We start from the raw sequence: 21043 nt of genomic DNA on the forward strand, positions 1-21043 counted from the left end.
GGAGGGATGGTCCTAAAAAGTTGTAACATGCAGCAAAGACAAAAAACAAATACAAACAGCAGAAAGCGTGTGAATGAGAAGGGAAAATGCCATAGCTTTACAAAATATGTACTTTTCGCAACAAAGTGCACAAAGGCATAGGGTATGCAGCATAATGGAAAGCACCAACAAGAGAAGTGACGTTTGCCTTCATCAATGTTACCGCACACCTGATGCACAATCAAACAAAGAAGGAAGAGGCAGAGGAGCAAACGGCAACTACTGAGAACAGAACGTCACAGCAACGTGGTAAGTATACAAAAGTTTGTTGTAATTGCACAGGTCCGCTTGTGTACAATAGTAGCAAAGCATGATGTTTTCTGTTTGTGCGCAGCAATAGCTTCCACCCTAGAGTAGCTTGAGGAGAATTTTCCGCATGAAGAAATGAGTGATGACGACAGGAACATTGTTACCTGCCGCGCTGTGAAAAGGGAAAGAGTTACTGCAAGGGAAAGCACCCTGGAATGTCTGGAGAATTTCCTGCATGACCAAATGAGTGAGCATAGTAACTTCATAGGTAGAGAATGCAGTGGCAAGAAGAACACAATCACAATGTAATACTTCATGTGAATTAACGACATTTGTTGTCTTTTAACAGAACATACCGGAATGCAAAGCAGTACACCAGAAGCGGCACCTTTTCAACAGGAACATACAGCCACCGAAACCAAAGTAAACGCTGGGCATATACAAGTTGACCACCTGGACGCCAAAGTCGATCAGTTGCTCCTCCAATTTGCCCCCTTAAGAAATTCTTGTGGAATAACATATAATGGGCAACATAAGACATCTCTGCCCAACTTGCACATGCCCGCCTTCCCCATTTCTCAGCCCCCCTTCCCTGCAAATTAAGTGTCATGAAAGACGCTTCGATGAGACCTCAATCCCGTCTTCCCCTTTCCAGCAGCTTGTTGAAATGGGAAAACCCCAATACATGTATCTGTTTCTTGTCCCCCTTCCCTTTCCGAATAGTCTCTATGAATGTGTGCTAATAAAGATTGATATGTTAATTTGTACTGATTGTGTATGTCCCTTTATTTCCGTTTAACAAGCCCATTTATTGTTTTTATTAATTTATTTTGCATTTTTAAAGCGCACAGCTGCCCTCGGGCATCGTGGCGCTGTTACAGACAGCTCACTTGACAAGTCATAGTATTTACATTGGAAGAGGTACAATGATGTTGCCTACTGATCCCGAGATTCAAGCTCCAAACAGCTGGTGGGGCCAGCTTCCCAGTTCTGGCAGCCAAACTGTGGAACTCTGTGCCTCTCTCTATCAGAAACTTGCCTTCCCTGATCTCTTTCAAACACAAAGCCAAACTGTGGCTAGTCTCCTCTGAAGACCAACTGTCACTCTGATAAGCATGACTATGTATGTATCAGCTCTCTAATCTGCAATGTGATCTTACTCTAATGTTCAATTTCTATGTTCTTTGCAATGTCATATTGTTATATAACTACTGTCTTAAGATACGCGCCCGGTAGCCTCCGGGCCTGGTTTGCGCTATACAAATAAAATAAATACAATATTGACGACACAGTTGGTTAAAGACATTGCTCGTGTTCCAAGGTTACATGAACAGTGGGGCAGGTAACTGTTTATTTGAAAAACGTGGTATTCAGTGCCTTTCTGAAGGCCAGGAGTGATGTTTCAGATCTCAATTTAGGTGTTAGTAAGTTCCAAGATTTTGGTGCTAGAACTTCAAAACTCGACCCACCGGCTTTGGTTCTGTTGAAGGTAGGGACTGAGAGTGTATGTGTGTGTGTGTACATGTCCCGTTTTGGTCTGAGTGTCTGCACTTTGTGTATTCGTTCAGTTAGATAGATTGGAGCAGATTTGGAGAGGCATCTATGGGTGATGGTGAGAGTCTTAAACAAGATGCACTCTTTGACTGGGAGCCAGTGGGCTTTTTGTCTTGCTTGGGAGATATGCTCCCTCTGGGGATACTGAGCGCTGTTCTCAGTGCGTTATTCTGTGTAATTTTTAGTCTGTTAAGGTTTTTGGCAGAGGTGCCCAGTAGGGGGACGTTACAATAGTCCAGTTTTGCACCTATAGTGGCTCTGGCAATGTTGAGGCAATTTTCAGTGGATAGGTGGGGTTTTACTGCATTGATTATTTTCGTTGCGAGTGCTGGTGCTGAAGAGATAAAGCTTACATGTCTATCCATGGACAAGGTTGAGTCTAGGTACACTACACTCCCCAGGTTTTTACAGAGGAGGAGACTGTGATTACAGAGTTCTCAATTTTGAAGTTGCAGTATTTGCTGTCTAGTTTCCTGAGGATTTCTTTTGGACCCACCAGTAGGATCTCTGTTTTGTCCCCATTGAGACAGAGGCCATTGGCTGCCATCCAGGCCTGGATGATGGCATAAGTGTCTTGTAAGGTTTTTAGGTCTTGCTCGTAATCACCAGATAGTGGGAAAGGAATTTGTGTACCATCGGCATAATTGGTGAAGGTTATGCCGAATTCTTCTAGGTCGTTAAAGAGTGGTAGGGTAAATAGATTATAGAGCATAGGGGAGGTGCAGGAACCTTGTGGTACTCCGCAGCTTATAGAGGATGGAGTGGCTGATGCTTTATCTGAGAACACCCTCATGGCTCTGCCCTCCAAGAAGGATGTGATCCAGATGGTGGCCTCAGTGGAGAAATGAGCCGTGTCTGTGAGGTGTGTCTTTAGGACTTTGTGGTCAACCAAGTTGAACGCTGCCGACAAGTCGAGAAGTAGGAGGATGGCTGATTTGCCTTTGTCCATATTTCTTATGAGTTGGTTTTTTAAGTCAAGCAAGGCTGACTCGGTGCCATGCCGTGGACGAAAGCCAGATTGTCTCTTTCCTTGGATGTTGTGTAGTTCTATGCAGGCTTGTATCTGTAGATATACAGCCTTGTCCATAATTTCTAGCAGGAATTGCACAGTTGTAATGGGCCTATAGTTGTTTGGAGAGTCAGGGTCTAGGGTAGGCTTTTTTAGCAGTGTCCGAACCCATGCTTCCTTGAGGGAGGATGGTACTAAGCCAGAGGCAAATGAAGTGTTGTAATGAAGGGTGCTACTGCTTCAGAACAATCTTTGATTAAATTGTAAGTGTGAAGGGCACAGCACTAGTGGGGATAATTGGAAGTGAGAAAAATGGAGGAGGCGGACGACCGCCACACCTGGGTGCCCTATGCGCAATCACAATAAAAGCATCCGTAGGACGCCACTACAGGCCACATGTTTGGATGCACACAACCATCTGCAAATAGTTGCAGGAGCGTCCGTTTATCTATGGCACAACTGCGCAAATGCCTATATCGTCCTGTGACGCCTGGTAATACTGCCCCTGTTGAACATATGTGAATAAACATGTGATGTAGTTGTACTAGCTGGAAGCGTGCACCAACGTCCTGCGAGGATTTTTCCATGTAAACATTCCACCTACTGTATCGTGCTCACAGCAAGCGTAGGTAGAAATGTGCAATGTACGTGTGCCATACGTTTAAGTAGTCCGGGGATGGCAAGAGTATCAGTAAGTGAACTATGCACGTGCCACAAAGTATAACGTCCAATATACGTCTGGCAGACAAGCTTGCAAACGAAGAGCAATGGCGACGTCACCATGGTAACGGATCAACGGTGCTCGTGGTACCTTATTTGGCAGACGTGACCCAGATCTGTACACATCGAAAGAGGACATTTATCTGCAATGCATGGAGTGTTACAGTGACAGTGCACCCTTACAGAGATCCTCCACTCTTCCTTCTACATGTACATATCGTAGGGAAAGAGTTAGTGCCACTTTACAGTGTCACATGCTGCACATCAGCCCTATAAAAGATCACACCCCACAAGTGCTCTGTTTGACTTTCTAGAGAAGAGCACCGGTGCACATTGCTTAGGGCAGAAATTGCTTTCTCACCAATTGTGTGCCTGCAAACTACTTCTCCAAGTAATGGCCACTAGAGATTCTGCTACTACCTCTGACTCAGGAGCACCTACACCCTCACCACCAACACCTCCTTCTAAAAGTCCTAAGCAAGGAGACAGGCCTCATAATGTGGAGGGACATCGAAAAGGAAAAGAGAATAAAGTAGAAGGAATCCCCATTGCCTACAGCCAGCGGCAATGCTGGGTGTGGAAACTATTTAGGACCGTTGGAGATGTGCCAAAATCTCGTGCTAACCAGGTACAGTGCACTGAGTGTACTCTACTCAGACACGGAAAACCTGGCTTGTACAGCTATGGCACCACCTCCATGCGGCGGCACCTGAAAGCAAGCCACCGGGCAGCTATTCAGAGGCATGTCCCCTTCCAAGCAGGCAGTAGGTTATTGTCCTCTACAGCATTCTCTGCATCTACTCCTGCCACAACTGGGGACACTCTAGTGGGCCACTGCGTCCCACAAGTAGCCTTGGAGGACATATGCAGTGCAACAGACCCCTACCTTTCAAAGGTCTCTGTATTGTGCATATACTGCCACGCAGTACTGTGTAGGGGAAACATTTGCGAAGTGATTTTGAGGCTGCGGTCCGGGACCATGACAAACAGTGCCCCCTACCCAAGTAAGGTGCACCCACATCTGCTCTTCTGTGGTTGGTACCCTTTGCCAAATCTCCCTTCCACTGCTGGCTTTTCTGGTGTGTCTTATAACAGGAAAAATGCTATACAGCCAGAAGTTGGGGGAACAAAAAGGCTCTTTTCAGAGCCACCTTGCAATGTTCAAAAGTAGAAGTTGAATGCAAGCATGCAGGTAATGTCGCTGCCTATAAGCGCTGCATACAGAGATGGCAACAATGAGCGGCGGGACGCCGTTAAAGCATTGTACACAAGTAGGGTTCTATGATACCTTTCATCAACAGTGAAGCGTTCACGGGTTTCCACGCCCCCCTATGGCGTCATATCCGGTCCCTAGGGGTTCTGTGACGGGATATGACATAATAGGTGTTGACCCGGAAGTTCCGCCTGGCCAAAATCCCAACCCGGAAGTGATGTAGGTGTGTTTAACAGGAAGTGTGGTGTAGGGTTTTAGAATGGTGGGGCAGCTGAAGATGATGTATGTGGGGTGGTCACTTTAGAGGTGGAGCGTGTAGGGTGCATATATATATATATGTATATATATATATATATATACACATATACACACAGCAGGGTTTGGCTTGGAGGTACAAGCCGCTCCTGAAACCCTGGGCAACGCTGCTTAAACAACAGCAGCAGATAGACCTGTATGTTTGGTAAGGTAATACATAAGGCTGAAACTGAGTGTTTGAGTGTTTGCCATGGTAGTTTGTGCGTTTACACTTATAATAAGACACGGGCAGGAAAAGCAGAACCACTATGCTGAGATTTAAATAAATAAATATAATATGTATATTAATGTTCATAAGAACTATTGGTGTGCTATGGTTGAGTCAATATGTTTTGTGAAGCAAGGTTTGCATTCTTTGAACAGGCATAGTTCTCGGTTTGGGTAACAGAGCAGGTCTCTGTTCTATGTTTTGCAGTTAGGCTGCAGCTCTGCCATGCGCTCCGTCCGAATCAAACCGTGTTAAGAGTCACATGCGGCAGTGTTTATATATAGTTTGAGCAGCTGATTTTTTAACAGCTATGGTGTTTTGCATTGGTAGCTCCAGGTGCAATTTTTGTTTTACGAAGTGTGTGTTTTATTTATGCCTGAAGCAAGCTGGGTAATTACACATGTGTTCATGAAAATCATGTGTTTCCGGACTTGGGCTGAAACTCAAATACCCACAGGCGGAAGCGTGATGAAACGGATATGCCTCAGCACGCTTAGGCCTAAACCCTCTGGGGACTAAAATACTTAGAGCCCATCTGAAGATGGTTTCCTTGAAATATCCGGTGGTAACAGCATCCGGGTACCCCTTATACAAGACGCACAGGATACGCGTATCCATGAAATCCCAAGGTCAAGGCTTTAAGGGGTAACACATGGCTTTGCTTCAAAGTGGTTCTGGGGTGTGAAAAGACTGCCACATTTGAGATACGTCCTATAAATAGCGGAGCATAGGGGAAGAACAACCTCTGCTGAATGCTCTTCAGGAATTAACCAGGGCTACCCCATGTGCTAGAATTACCGTCATGCTGCATACCGATTTTCAAGTAAGTCAGTCTAAAAGTTCTGTATTCATGTAGCACAGGCTGCTCCCGGGTGAACGGCTGATTAACTGCTTCTAATTAATTTAATTCTAGGAACTCTTTCCCGACCTCTCACACGGGGATGTTTTAAATCTAATGAACACGTCAGATACTATTTTTAAAATAATGATTTTATGGGATGCCTGTAACTCTTTAGATTGTTTATACCACGTGTTTCATTTAAATAGAAAGCGTGGCTGGAAGCTTTTCCCTGTGCCTTCTATTTTCAATACGCCATCAGTTAATGAGTCCCTAGAGTGTGGAGTCACGCATGGCTATCCACTTATCCATGGTGCTCTGCCGTATGTTTTTTATTTTTTTATTTTTTTGTTTAAAAGAGGTGGTGCCGTCAACCACGTGGCACCCCCTTTGTATATTTTACATATTTAATGCGCATATGAGTTGGGGAGTCTAGCACCCGTGACTTCCCAACCCCTGTCGTGCGCCGCATATTGCCGTTTATTTATCAGCAGCATTGCCACAGATTCTGTTTTAAGCAGAATGCCTTTTTTACGCATTACTCAGACACATGGGGACAGCTGTGAAAACATCACCACAGCCCCCATGTGTCTGGATGTTGAATAATGAAGGCCCATTGTTTAAAGCAGAAGCCGCGGTACTCCTGTGTCTTTTTATTTTTTATTTGAAGCAAAATGCATTCTTTATGCCTTATTTAAACACTGGGGTTCTGCCGTGATGTTTTCACAGCAACCCACATGTGTCTAAATAAGACATTCTTTGCTTCAAATAAAAAACAAATGCCTCAGCATTGCCACAGCTTCTGTTTTAAACAGAAGGCCTTTTTTACACATTACTCAGACACACTGGGACAGATGTGAAAACATCACCGCAGCCCCCCGTGTGTCTGGATGTTGAATAATGAAGGCCCTCTGTTTAAAGCAGATACTGCGGTATTCCTGTGTCTTTAAAAAAAAATAATAATAATAATAATTATTTGAAGCATGTTGCACCACTTATTTCATAGGCAGGCCCTGGCGGCCCAGGATTCTTTTGTTTGCAGCGCAGACCGTCAGGGCCTGCCTATGAAATAAGTGGTGCAACCTAATTAAACACTTCTCAAGGGCTGACTCACCCGCCTTTGTTAGGGAGACCAGGCACTACACTTCAGTAGCGTTTGGAGGAGAACGGGTTTAAGTGTTACGGTTCAAAGAAGAACCTGTTATAATTAATTTATCACAAACTAACAGTATCTTAAGTTGCAAAGGCAGCATTTCTTCTGGGCGAGATTGTACTTTCCTGCCTGTGGAACATTAAGACCTGCTACAAAACACTGGTGCCCCTGTAGTTTCCAATGGGAACATGTGCTTGGGAAAGAGGGACAGAGTTCCAAACTCCGGGCCAGTCCCTGAAAAACCGGGCCTTCTGGTCACCCTAACCTTTGACAGGCATCTGATTGAGCGCTATGCTATAAGGAATCACGCCTGATAAAAAAGCAGACACTGCAATATTGCGCATCTGATTTAATTAGGGGTATGCCTCGCTCAATGAAAGGGCGTAGCATAACCACCCAAACTGTACAGCTGGCATGGGTATGCTGCCCCTTTTTAATGAGCTGAAAGAAAATAAAAAGAAAAAAAACTTTCAAAAGGTGTACATATTTTTTAAACACATAGAACCAATACAAATGTTTCCCTTTAAGCATGTAGTACCGAAATCGGGCATTTCGCATCTAGTTCCCTATTTGGGTAGCCATTTATATGGTCCTGTGGTACCGTGTAGGGCTGCAGTCCTGATGTCTTTAGGTTTTATCCTGGAGACCGGTTTTAATTTATAATTTCAATGTAGACACACAGGGTCAATATTTATGCAGCAATACTAGTCAAAACAGCTAGCCCGAGAGTCCTGACATGTCTGGGGCATAAAAAAGTGTTTCAGAAACCAGTGGAAACGGGAGGTCCTGCACTTATTTATTCAATTTCTCATCAAATGAATATGATACGGGTGATGGATGCTTGGAAGATGTCAACATTAATTCGGAAACCCTAATAGCGATACTACGCGAGAACAGCCTTCATCCTATTGATAGCTGTGGTGTGTATTGTTTCATATTATTTGATTATTAACAGAGGTCTTTGATAATTAATATTGAGTGTTAATAGATGTAATGAGATTTTAACTTTCTCGGTATAATCATATGATAACATAGGCGTTTTGTTTATTTATCTTTATATTAGCTGTCACACACGACCACATCTATGACGTCCGCACCGTTGGTGCTCAACAGCTTGAGGTTGGGGATTATGAGTCTGGAACTTTTGAGCCGGCCCGAGATGCATCGGTCTATGTAGCAGTTAATGACCTCTGGTACTTTAGGTATGATTGTTAAAAGCGTAACCTCCCTGCAAAGCCGCTATGTTTTTAAAAATAATAAATAAATAAAAAAAAATTAAAAAATTTAAAAAATAAGGTCCCAGATGTCTTCCATAATTCGAACCCTTAGTGTAAAATATAAATATGCATACATAGTAAATAACCGCTTTAGTGTAAAATATGATTATACATCTGGAGTAAAAGCTGGGTCTGTTACACCCTGATGGAGATTCGGCTGTTAAATGTTTTCTTTTGGTTTTATTCTAGATACACATTCAGGAGGTGCAGCACCATCAACACCCCTATAAATTCCTCATACCGCAGGGACCGTAACATCTGATGACACGTCCAGACCCAACCCTGGAGGCCACGCACCAGCAGCTAAACGCTCATTAAAAAGGAAGAAACCGGCTGGGGAATCATCTTGTAAGTTTTTTGTTTATTGTTTATTTACTTCTAACCAATAAAATCACCCTTTTTTTTCACATGTGTGACCGTTAATATTTCAGGGTGTCTTTTGTAAAACACTATAATGGATAACCCATGTCATTCTACAGGGTTGTTTGTACTATTTTCACCAGTTAGGACCTTTAATATTATAATGTTTCTATTTTTTTTTTTGGGTAACCCTTTATGTTTACTTTAGCATAAAAATCTAAATCGCTGTTTGTTCTTTAGTACAATGTTAAAACCATTTTTCTTTTAATTCTAGGGGCGTGTGTTGCGGCTAAAGAAGAAGTTATAGCTGAAATGCCCTTGGTGATCTCCCCACCAGCCCCTCCATCGTCTACAGGTCAGACAGAGACAGGGCTATAGTGCAATGCTAATAGGATTGATGCTGTGCTAGACAGGGCAGTAGAGGTTGTTTTAAATAAAAAAAGGCGCTCATCGCTTAACCGTGAACCGTGAGCGGCTGTCTCAAGGGTGTGCAGGTGTTCTAGGAACCTCTAACCCGCATTGTGTTATTGTTCTGAACAATCATATACCCCAGACTATTGAATCACTCATACCTGTAGCATATGTGAATGCTGGATCTCCCCAGGAGACACAGATCGGGGGTTTGATTACACCGGGCCCGGGGCTCCCGATAGTGGGCTCCGAAAACCTTTTAAACAGAGGGGCATTTAGCCCGCATCCGTGGACACACAGCTGTGGTGAGATCATACCCCCTCATTTGTACTCCCCAACGATCCCCAACCGCATAGTCTCTGATAGTCCGCTACAGGGGTCCTCCGGTTGGGGTGAGATCACACCACCTCCTGTGTACTCTCCAACAATCCCCTACCGCATATGCTCTGGTCATCAGATCCTAAGGACCCCGGCTGTGGAGATGTAACATCCCCCATAGATACTCACCTACGGTCCCCAACCCTGAGATATCCATTAGTACTTCTGAAGATATAGAACATGCGGGGGTTTACCCGCGCACAAGTGGCGGTATAGAGTCTGATTCTATTATAATAATTTCAGATTCCCCCATAAAAATAGAATCTCAAAACTGCGTATATGCATCTGTTATCTGTGAAACAGGAGCCATTCCAAAACCGCTTGATCTGTCCTACAGGGGCCCCAACGGTATAAATAAAAAACAACGTACAACCGTCATTTATTGTACTGATTCTAATATACAACCCTTAAATACTCCAAGGCCTGTAAATCTCAATTCAGCCAATGGCTTTGTAAATATTCGGGCTTCTAAAAGGGATAGCGTTGTAAAACAGTTATTTCGGCCCCCAGGTTTAAAAAAATGGAGAATGGAAAAACACTTATTAGGACTTCATAACAACTATAGACTATGACGCCAGGCCTGTCGCTTGAGACACACGCGGGGTAAAAAAGTTCCAGCCGCTTTGTGTAAGCGTGTGTCTAAGGCTAAACACGTCCTTTACACCAGGGATTTTAAAAACAACATGAAAACACCACTTAAAAAATAATGAAAATTAAAAAGGCCCCAAAGCCTGAAAATAAACAGAAAAAAAGAAGCGGCTGATACAGGAGCCTATACCACACAGGTCTCATTTTGCAGAGGTCTCAGAGCATTTAAGATCAGGTGTAGACCCCGGGGGGTGTACGGTCGACAATCCCTTAAGCGACGAGTCTAAGACACCGCTGTTAGGATTGAAAGATGTAAGCAGGCCCTTAAAACATGGCAAAAAACGCCCCATAACTGTAAAAGATGTACCAGCACGTCGTTTAAAATGGTTTCAAACCAGCAGGCAGCAGAAAATGTTTCTGAAACGCTTGAGAAAAGCAAAAATAATGATCATGCAGCGCTCACTTAAAGATTCAGATGCCCAGCCCCAAAATACACCACATCCGGGTTGAAGCGGACACTGTTTTCTTGCAGAGTATGGGCACATACCAGAGAGATCTACCAAAGTTTAGAAGTGTGGAATACTATGAAGTTTTCCACTTTGTAAATTTAGAGCGTCTATGATCAACCAGGCACGGTTTATTGATGATTACAGAGGCAGTTGAAAGGCTCGTCTCCCAGATTCTTGAAACAATTGGGTCCTAACGATTTTGTCTAGACACGTCTAGACAGCACTGCTTTAAACAGGCCTCTTTTCACAGGGCGCTCGTTTCGGCAGACCTTTGATGTTCTGCAGTTTCTCGAAAACATTGGAAAACTGCTACAAAGTAAGGCAGAACTCGCTGTAACAGAACCGCTGAGACTTGTGTTGGTGGTTGTCCGGTGTAGAGAGGGCAGAGTGTACAAATCCCTGAAAAAAACCTTTATAGCATGGTGGTGTCCAAGAAAAAACGATGGCTCTTGGACTTTAATTACAGAGACTTAAAACATATGTATGGCCGCAAGCATTATAGGCTTGCTGGAACCTAGAACGTTTACGATGGGTGCATCCAAACAAAAGCTATGGAGGTTCACAAGGCTCTAGGTATTCCCCCGGGCATTATGGTTGGCTTTAACAGATTGCGTTTATTTGAAGAACACTTTGGCGTACCTATTAAAATCTTGTATAATGAGGACAGGATTTGGAAATACTTTCTGGCTGTTGACAATATGAATAAAAACACTATATATATTTTACACCACGAAAAGCATTATTATGGCATCTTAAATCTTCAGGGTTTCCTAGGGGCTCGTAATTTATGCCCGTATTTCTGTCACATATACAGCAATAAAATGGCTCACAGATGCCACTTACACTGCAACATGTGTCAGAGAGACGGCTGCGTTGTGATCAGTGAATCAGAATTTAAATGCTGCCGGTGTAAAACATTGGCCCGGTCCAGAGAAGGTCTTCAAAAACACCTTGAAAAAGCAGCTCAAGGTACTACTGTATGTCCTCTTAAAGAAGACTCCAAGGATTGCGGACGTTTTATAAATGTTAAACCTAACTGTAAGGGGAGGATCTGCCCCCGCTGTGATGAGGAAGTGATTTTGGTGGATGAGCATCAGTGTTATATGACACACCCAAAAGAAGTAGACAAGACTGAAAAATATATAATATTTGACATGAAGTGTATGCAAGAGACCGGCATACACATTCCCAACTATATCTATGCGAAACATCTAACATTTAAGAACTCTTGGGAATTCAGCGGCCCTGAATGTGTTAGCCAATTTATAATCACTTGTCTGTCAAAAAAATTCAAGGGGTATAGCTTTCTGGCTCATAACAGTCAGGGCTACGACAGTTTCTTTATAATACAGCAGCTAATTAAAGAGAGTGTTGACGTTAAACTGATAACGCAGGGTGCAAAACTGAAGCTCTTAGCAGTACCAGACCTTAAAATCTGTTTTATTGACAGTTTACTACATTTTTTACCAATGAAGTTAAGCAAACTGCCTTAGGCTTTTGGCTTCCCCAGGTCTAAGGGGTATTTCCCACATTTCTTTAATACTTCACAGAATCAGAATTATGTTAGTCATTGTGTTATGGTGTCGAAAGCATGATGTCTTGCGATAAGGAGACATTTCTTAAATGGTATACAGAAGCCTGTACCCAGGTTTTTGATTTTAAAAGTGAGCTAAAAACATATTGCTGTGAAGATGTCAATATTTGGGGAACGGACTGTAACCATTTTAGAGACGGTATTATTGATCTGACACGCAGGGTACACACTATGGAGGACCTTGAAAACCGAGGGCAGGAGATAAAACATGTTACCTGCGTTGATCCCTTTACATTTATCACCCTGGCTAGCATGTTTCTACATATATACAAGCAGCGGTTACTAAAACCTGAAACTATAGCACTCGTACCACCAGACATGTACCATGGGAAACAAAAACGTTTCTCAACACCATCCATCCAGTGGCTGATGTATATGTCTGAGCAGATTAAGACACCTATACAGCATGCCTTGCGGGCGGCGAGTAAAAGATTAGTCCCTACTTTCTAGATGGATATGTGTCTTTAAATGGTGAACAACAAGCCTATGAGTTTAACGGCTGTTTTTATCACGGATGTCCACGGTGCTATAAGAAAGACGACTATAACACTCTGACGGATTGTACTTATGATCATCTATACCGAAGAACGCTTTTAAAAAAGAATTTTCTTGAGACCAGGGGTTTGCGCGTTATTACACTGTGGGAGCATGAGTGGGTTGAAATGTTAAAAAAAAGATTTAGACTTAAAGGTGTTTCTGAAGCATACGAATTTACCAGAACCCCTAGAACCGCATGACACACTTTTTGGAGGTAGGACTATCACAAAACAGCCCCTGCTGAGAAGATAAACTATTTAGATTTTACCAGCCTATACCCATTTGTGAACCATTCAAAGCCCTACCTTTTAGGGCATCCGCGTATCATCTACGAACATTTTGGGGATATTACACAGTATTTTGGGCTGATCAAATGTCAAGTATACCCCCCTAAAAATCTTTATTTCCTGGTACTCCCTCAGAGGATTTCTGGTAAGATCATGTTCCCTTTGTGTATGGTGTGTGCCGAATCAAAACAGACTGCAAAATGTACACACACAGATGAGGAACGTTCGATCACAGGTACATGGTGTACCGTCGAGTTAGAAGTTGCCTTGCAAAAAGGATATCGTTTGGGTAAGATCCATGAAATGCACTTTGAGAACATCACAGTCGAACTCTTTTGCGAGTACATTCGCATGTTTTTAAAAATCAAACAAGAATCTTCAGGATACCCCGAGGGCTGCGATGACCCTGTCTCACGCCAGACATATATAGATGAGTATTACAAACATCAGGGTATCCGTTTAAGACCAGAATTCATAGAGAATAACCCCTCCAGACACCAACTAGCTAAGCTGTGTTTAAATTCTTTATGGGGCATGTTTGCTCAGAGAACAAATTTACCTAACACCACGATTATAACGGATCCTAAAAAGTTGATGTCCTATCTTTTTGACACCGGTTATGATATTTCAAGTCTGCAGTTTATAGATGAGGATACCGCATGCCTCTGCTGGAAGTACGAGGCTGAGTACCCGACGTGTTGCAACAATATAAATATATTTATTTCATGCTTCACCACAGCCCATGCCCGTCTGGAACTGTATACCGTCATAAATGCTCTTCAAAACCGTTGCATGTACCATGACACCGATTCGGTAATTTTTGTTAGCGCTCCCCGTCAGGAGGATCCACCACAGGGCAATTATCTGGGTAATCTAACAAGTGAATTAGCACCTGGTGAGCACATTATAGAGTTTGTTTCTGTTGGGCCCAAAACATATTCCTTTCGTACATCCACACTCCACGGTTTGTATGAAAGTTAAAGGTATCACATTAAACGTCAGCAACAGCATGAAGATCAATTTTGACAGCTTGAAAGAGTTAGTACAGGAGTACACTTTAAACAACACGACAAATAATATTGTGGTGCAACAACCATCCATAGTGCGTGAAAAGAGGCGTTGGGAAATTAGCACCCAGACGTTGCAGAAGACTTTGAGAGTAGTGTTTGATAAACGGGTGCTCACAAACTACTACAAAACATTACCGTACGGCTACTGAAAAGGCAACAGCGTGCAAGATGGACACCCGCCTTCAACACCCTTTTTCATGCGTGTTAGCGGGCCCTTCCAGCTGTGGTAAAAGCTATTTTATTAAGCAGCTCCTAGAAAATAACCACACCACAATGACAGCACCACCGGATAATGTGATTTGTTTTTTTTCTTGCTGGCAAAACTTGTATGATAAATTGGCCTCTAAAATACCCCATCTGAAGTTTGTGGATGGGCTACCAGATTCTCTGAATGACGACCGTTTGCTACCACCAAATCTTGTTAATATGATTATCGTAGATGATCTTATGATGGAGGGTGGGCATAGCTCCGAGATAGAGAAAGCTTTTACTCAGTATACACACCATCGTAACCTTAGTATTTTCTACATTGTACAGTATTTATTCTACAAGGGCAAGGGCAGCCGCTCGATTACACTAAATGCCAGCTATATCATTCTGTTTAAGAACCCCAGAGAAAAACAACAGCTTTCAGTTCTAGCGCGACAAATGTATCCGACTAACAGCCGTTTTTTCATGGAGGCCTTTGAAGACGCTACCAGGAAACCTTATGGATACTTACTGATGGATTTAAAAACAAATACCTTAGAGGACTACCAGCTGTGCACAGGTCTTTTTTATCCAGATTTACCGGTCGTCTACGTTCAAAAGTCCTCTAGAAAAACCTGATGAGAAAAGCCATCCTCATTAGTGCTGGCGACCGCCCATCATGACAGCCCGTATACGTCGAAACTACGCTCTCCTTAAAATGCTAGTAACAGCACCGCCACAACAGAGCAAGGCCATTCTATGCTCAGCTTCTGATTTAGTAGCGGCTATAGCTGAGATTGCCTTCAACACCATCAAGGGGAATGTTCCGCTATCCAGCCGTCAGCTAGGAGTCTTAAAAAGGAAGAAGCTTGTTCTCAAAAGCTAGGTAACAAGCAGGCATCCCTAAAAGTTAAAAGAAAACTTTTAAAACAATCCAGAGGTTTCATAGGAGCTCTACTAGGTCCTGCACTGCCTCTGATCACAAGGCTTCTCGGGGGCAGCTAATGGAGATCAGTCAGAAGATGTATCTGGTTGACAAGCATCAGTTGGATGGCATGAACATACAAAACTGTGATATTCAAAAATCAGCCAGCAGGCGGTTCGATTCTGAAATGCAAGAGGTCCTAAGGCATCATGATTTATCGGAAAAGACAAGGTTACCCTCTATTGATCTATTCTCCAAAAATACTTAACACACTTTAGACAGGCCGAAAATGAGAAGAATAAACTAACATTGTACATGCCCCCTGAAGAGACCACAAGTCGGGCCATCACAAATCCCGGACCCAGCGCTTTAGACCCTCTGGTATCGGAAATCCTAACCACCATTAGCCCCCCTATCGTAAAAATGCTGAACTATTGTTGAACAAGATGACCGGTGACAAGGGGTTGGTACCCTGGAACACAAAGGGGGAGTTTGTATATAAAGGGATTGCTGTCAAAGGTTCAAACGTCCATGATTTAGGACGCAGTATTACAAATCCTCAAGCCTTTGGGAGACATAAAAAACCTAGAGGCTGGGATCTGTTCATGCAAGCGGCTGCGGACTTAAATATCCCTGCGACTTAAGTAGGAAATATGAGTCATCAGGAACTGCTTGAGACCCTAAAATACTCGGGTGTTAAAACCCCTCCTGACGATGTTGACTCCATAGATATCTCATTAAAAAAAAGAGATGAGAAAAAGAAACCCAAACGTTCCGCCTGGTTTAGTGTGTAACAGGGTGTGTTTTTTCATTTAAAAACTATTTTAATCCATGTAATATGTATATGTATGCAAGTTTATGTAAATGTTTTATAAGCATACCCAGATGAATTAATTAAACAAAAATGTTGTTTGTAATAAAATGTGTTTATGTATATGCTTTTATATGTTTACCCCCTAAAAGTTGTATAAACAAAAACTCTGAAAATACACTTTTATTTATACGAGCCAACCGTCATGCGTCTAATTATTTCAGACATGATTAACACACTCATTTATTTTTTTATTTTTTTAATATTAATTAAACATCACACAAGTAAGAAGGAGACGTTTTGTTTAAAAGTACAAGATATTTTTATTTAGGCCGGTACACATATCTACTGTTTAGTAACAGGCTTACATTTTTGACAAAAGCTAAATACATTTACAGGGGTTTGGGCGTATTTACACTTGTTCACAAAATCAGTTACCACACGATCATTTTGCCCAAGATCAAGAGAATAGGTTTGCATGACATCACGCATTGACTGTTTCTCAGACATTTTAGATACAAAGTAGCAAGCATGCTGACCACATGTCACAGCTTCAGAATGCTGCACCTGTGCCCTATTATAATGTAATACGTGTGCTATATCTTTAACATAGTCCAATAGTGCACCTTCGTATATAGGGCTTGGAAAGCACCCCAGACTATCAAAAACAGTTATTGACCCAGTATGTATAAACATAGCTATCCAATGTGTGCCTTCTTGATGCTGGGGATCGGTGTTTACCACAAAGCTGACGGGTCGCTCAATAGGTATATTGCTAGGAATGTTATCACATGAATACACACCCCTGAATGTTTTCATAACCTGTTTGTCTTTACACAAGAAACCCATGATCTGGTAGGTATCCATTGCACATTGTACAACACTTGCCTCTGATTATTGAGTTCTATGACTGAGTCAAATATGGCCATAATAATAAGATTCACAGTGTTTGGTAAATTTGCAGCAAACCGAACCTCTATGCATAAATTACCATTTCTAATCAAATTATTATGGCCTGATGATGTATTATCGGGTCTCAAATCAAAAGCCAGTAGAGTGTATCCGGCGTCGTAGTCATCACGAGGTATCACAAATCGTTTATCACGCATGTGCTTCCCACTGATAGTCCCAGATACTCTCTAACCGTATTTTTGTTTGGAAAACTGGGGCAGTAGGGTTTAGCTGGTATCACGACCCCCATCCTTAAAAAGAGCAGCATAGTTAATGCGGTAATGTTTAAAATTAAAAGGATTGCTTGCGTAGGCCCCTGAAAAAGCAGTGTTATCCACAAAACCAATAAAAATTATTTTAGGTAGCTGTCCCAGGAGAAAATTATCTTGACTGGCAACCCGACTGCCCGCTAGTACACTGCTGAAGATTTTCAAGGATGTCCTCTCCACCGGGTATTTTAAGTTAGATACTTGTAGAGCATCAGCATGCGCAAGTCTGACCGATGGTGACACGTTGACCGTTTTAATGAATAAGCTTGCCAAAACTATTACCAGTTTGTAGGCCTCTGCATCATCACTGTTAAGACAGAAAGCGTCTTTATTTCGAGAGAGTTTAATTTTCAAATCAACAACGTTCACCATGAGTTTCTCCTGAAAAAACAGATCTGTGTGTAGCCGTCCCAGTAAATTAAAGTTTCTGCTAGTGATTGCATATGGTGCTCTCTTTATAAATCCCTTGTTGTTTCTATCAAGAGCACAATCCTCCATATGCCCCGCCGTGTCCTTATAAAAAGACCAGCCGTCAGCTGTGTGTCCAAAGTGTCATTACTGTAGTTCAGAACACTTTCGATGTACGCTCTATAGGTGTACATATTGTCACTCTGTGTAATCAGGCGATCACCTAGAGTAATGTACACCTGATTAAAAAGGGTGGCCACCGGATAGGCAATCGTGGCCACCTTTGCGGCCATGGCGATAGCTGACCCATCTTCTTTTGTTATTCTACAGGTTAGGTAGAGTAATGTGTCATTCAAATCCAGGTACGTCTCTGTTGAGCCCGATATATAAAACTCAATGGGTGCTAAAGGAGAAAGTGCAGCGAGGGGGCGCAACTTCCATGAAAAACTGTTTTCGATGTTCGTCTGTGTCGGGGGTACAACAAATAGGTCTAGTTCCGATTTCACACACTCCCCCGAGGCACAGTGGATAAAAGCCAACTTTTAGAAAATATTGATGTTGGGTCTGTTTTTATTTTGCTTGCCCTGTCTGTTCTTTGTCGTGCGTTTTCTCTTCTGAGCGACATTAGTTGTTGATCTTCATTTTTTATGTGGCTGTGGGGGCCCCCACCTATGCGATGACCGTCTTTCTTTTTTCAGTACTTTTACCCACATAAACCAGACGAGAGCCCTCTTGTGTCAACTGATTGAAACGATGTGCGATAGATGTTGCAGTAGACACCACATCTTTGGCAATGTTTGTAGCAGCTGTTTTCATATGGGGCTTGGCTAATTCAAAAACTTTGCGCAGGAAGTGCATGGCCCTCCGGAATAGACTTCTGAAAATACTTTCTAACCCCTCACCATACATCACTGGCGCTCCTTGAAAGTAGGGTTGATTTCCATAACCGGCCTGTCTGTGGTAATAATGCCTATAAACGTGCGGCTCCCCATAATTCTTCAGGATAACCATGTTCTTTCTCTCATCTAGGACGCACGTGTAGTTTCACTAGAACCTTCCAGTATTTAAATGAGACCAACGCCCCCTGATCGTCCCTTATCTGTATGTTGATGGTGTCAAAATGACACTTCGAAACTGGAATATAATCCGGTTTTATGTATTGTATATTAACAATACTGTTATTTTCACCCTTCACCTGGGCTGTTCTCATCAGGTGAGCATATGTATCACCAACCCTTTGGTACTCAACTATATCGGTTGATAATCATAAGGCTGTAAAATCCGCTGTTGATATCAGCGCATGTTCTGTCCAATGCTTTATTACTTTTCTAATGTTGCATGTTTCCCAGCAGTCTTGTGAGTTTCCAACTACCGATAAACTCGGTGATAAGATCAGTAAATCTTAGAAATACTTCCCGGCGAGAGTTAATTAGAAACAGCTGTACATCTGCATAGCGCTCGAGACTTGCTATAGATTTGTTGATAGTATCTAGTGACGCTTGTATCGTGGGGTAGAAACCGTGAGAAAATCCCACGTGTATCAATTCTGCAGGTTCTCCACGTCTGATAGTATACCAGGCATCTTTTTTGTCCAGGGTGTCCCACGTATGGAGACATTGAACCTCCATCAATCCCGCTTCCCATCGCCCTTGTGAATCAACGGGTTGCGCCAACTTAACCTAATAGTTCGATATTGCATTGTTGGGGAATGTATCTAAAGAGGCATTGCTGGGCAATGTGATATAAACACCTGTGTTTTCCATCTTCTCAGGGAGCGCCTTTGCTTTTTAGATCCTCTAGAGATGCCGCTTTGACCCAACTGTTGAATTTCTCCTGCCAACCCACCCATTTTACTAGGTATTGTTTCTTAGACCCTTTGCCTTTACTATTCATAATTTTCTCAACCCTATAAAGCCGCTGGGGCTTGTCGTTCACCTTTTGTAACTCCTTGGTATAGAAACTAATGTTTACAGCTTCACCAGCAACATCAGTCAGTTGGTATATGTACACCCTCTCCTTCGCTGATACATTTTCCACTCTAAAAATTTCAACCGTAAATGACTGTTGGTATCCTTTTATAAAGACCTCTTTTAGCTGGGATACTTGGACATGGTCCCCTATATGAAAGACTGCTTTCTTGATCTTCTCCGATAACCGATTGGCATACAGGTTTCTCCAGGCATCTAATGAGTTTTTAGATGTTACAGACCGGAGTGTTATTTTAATAGACCGGTGGTAACTGTTGTTATACACATCTCTAAATGCCTGTAATATATCCACATAGCGCTGCGTATTATAGGTTGTGAAATATTTCCAAAGTTTAGATTTCAGGGTTCTATTAAAACGTTCAACAACCGCTGCTTTAACCTCAGTGTGGGTTGTGAAATGATGCACACTGTGTTGTTTTAGAAAGTTTTGTAAGGGTCTGTTCAGAAACTCCTTACCAGCATCAGTTTGTAATTTTACATATACTCGCCCCTTACTGAAGATATGCTTAAACGCAGCAGTCACTCTTGCCCCAGTCTTATCCCTCAAGACCTCTGCAAATGCGTATTTTGATAAAACATCAATCACCGTCAGGATGTAACGAGCCGTTGTTCTCCTTTTGAAGGGCTGAAACGTCAGCTAGGTCTGCTTGCCATTGTTCGTCTTTGGATGTGTTAGGCAGTTCCCTCTGGGACCACTGCAAAAGATTTAAGACTACAGGTGTTTGGCAGTAAACCCACTTGGTAGCAGTCTGTACCACACAGATTCACTTGGTAGCTGTGGCTGAGCAGTCAGACTTCCCTCAAGAGGAGTTAGGCAGTATACAGAGTATTCACAATAGGTCAAAAGTACACCGTAGAACAAGCAAACACTGACCAGAGCTTGGTGTAAAAGAGATATAATTATTTAAAAACACATCTAATAAAACACACTGGCATTAATATCAAGCAGTTCAAAAACACGGTCACTAAAAGATATACACTCCCTTCAACGATTAGACGGACAAGTCTTAAGTAAAGCAACACTTATTTTCAGACAGCGGTGAGCGCTTAACGAAGATAGCGCTCTAATCAAATGTTTAGAAGGGAGAGAAAGGCAGAGCAAAGATAGAAACAGATCCCAACACTTTTGGAAGAACACAGTAGGAGAAGAAGGCAGGTTAAAACCGTAAAGTCAAAGTTAACAAGGCCGGACC

The 21043-nt window shown here is 42.5% G+C and overlaps 1 protein-coding gene across 4 annotated transcripts in view; it reads right to left on the reverse strand.

Annotated features, from left to right (window-relative positions):
* LOC138481556 (zinc finger protein 613-like) overlaps nt 1–21043 on the reverse strand; it is a 322756-nt gene that overhangs the window by 152000 nt on the left and 149713 nt on the right. The gene's annotated exons all lie outside the window — the stretch shown is intronic.

This window comes from Ambystoma mexicanum, chromosome 5p (assembly GCF_040938575.1).
Source record: "Ambystoma mexicanum isolate Mex_15411 chromosome 5p, UKY_AmexF1_1, whole genome shotgun sequence".
Lineage (NCBI taxonomy): Eukaryota > Metazoa > Chordata > Amphibia > Caudata > Ambystomatidae > Ambystoma > Ambystoma mexicanum.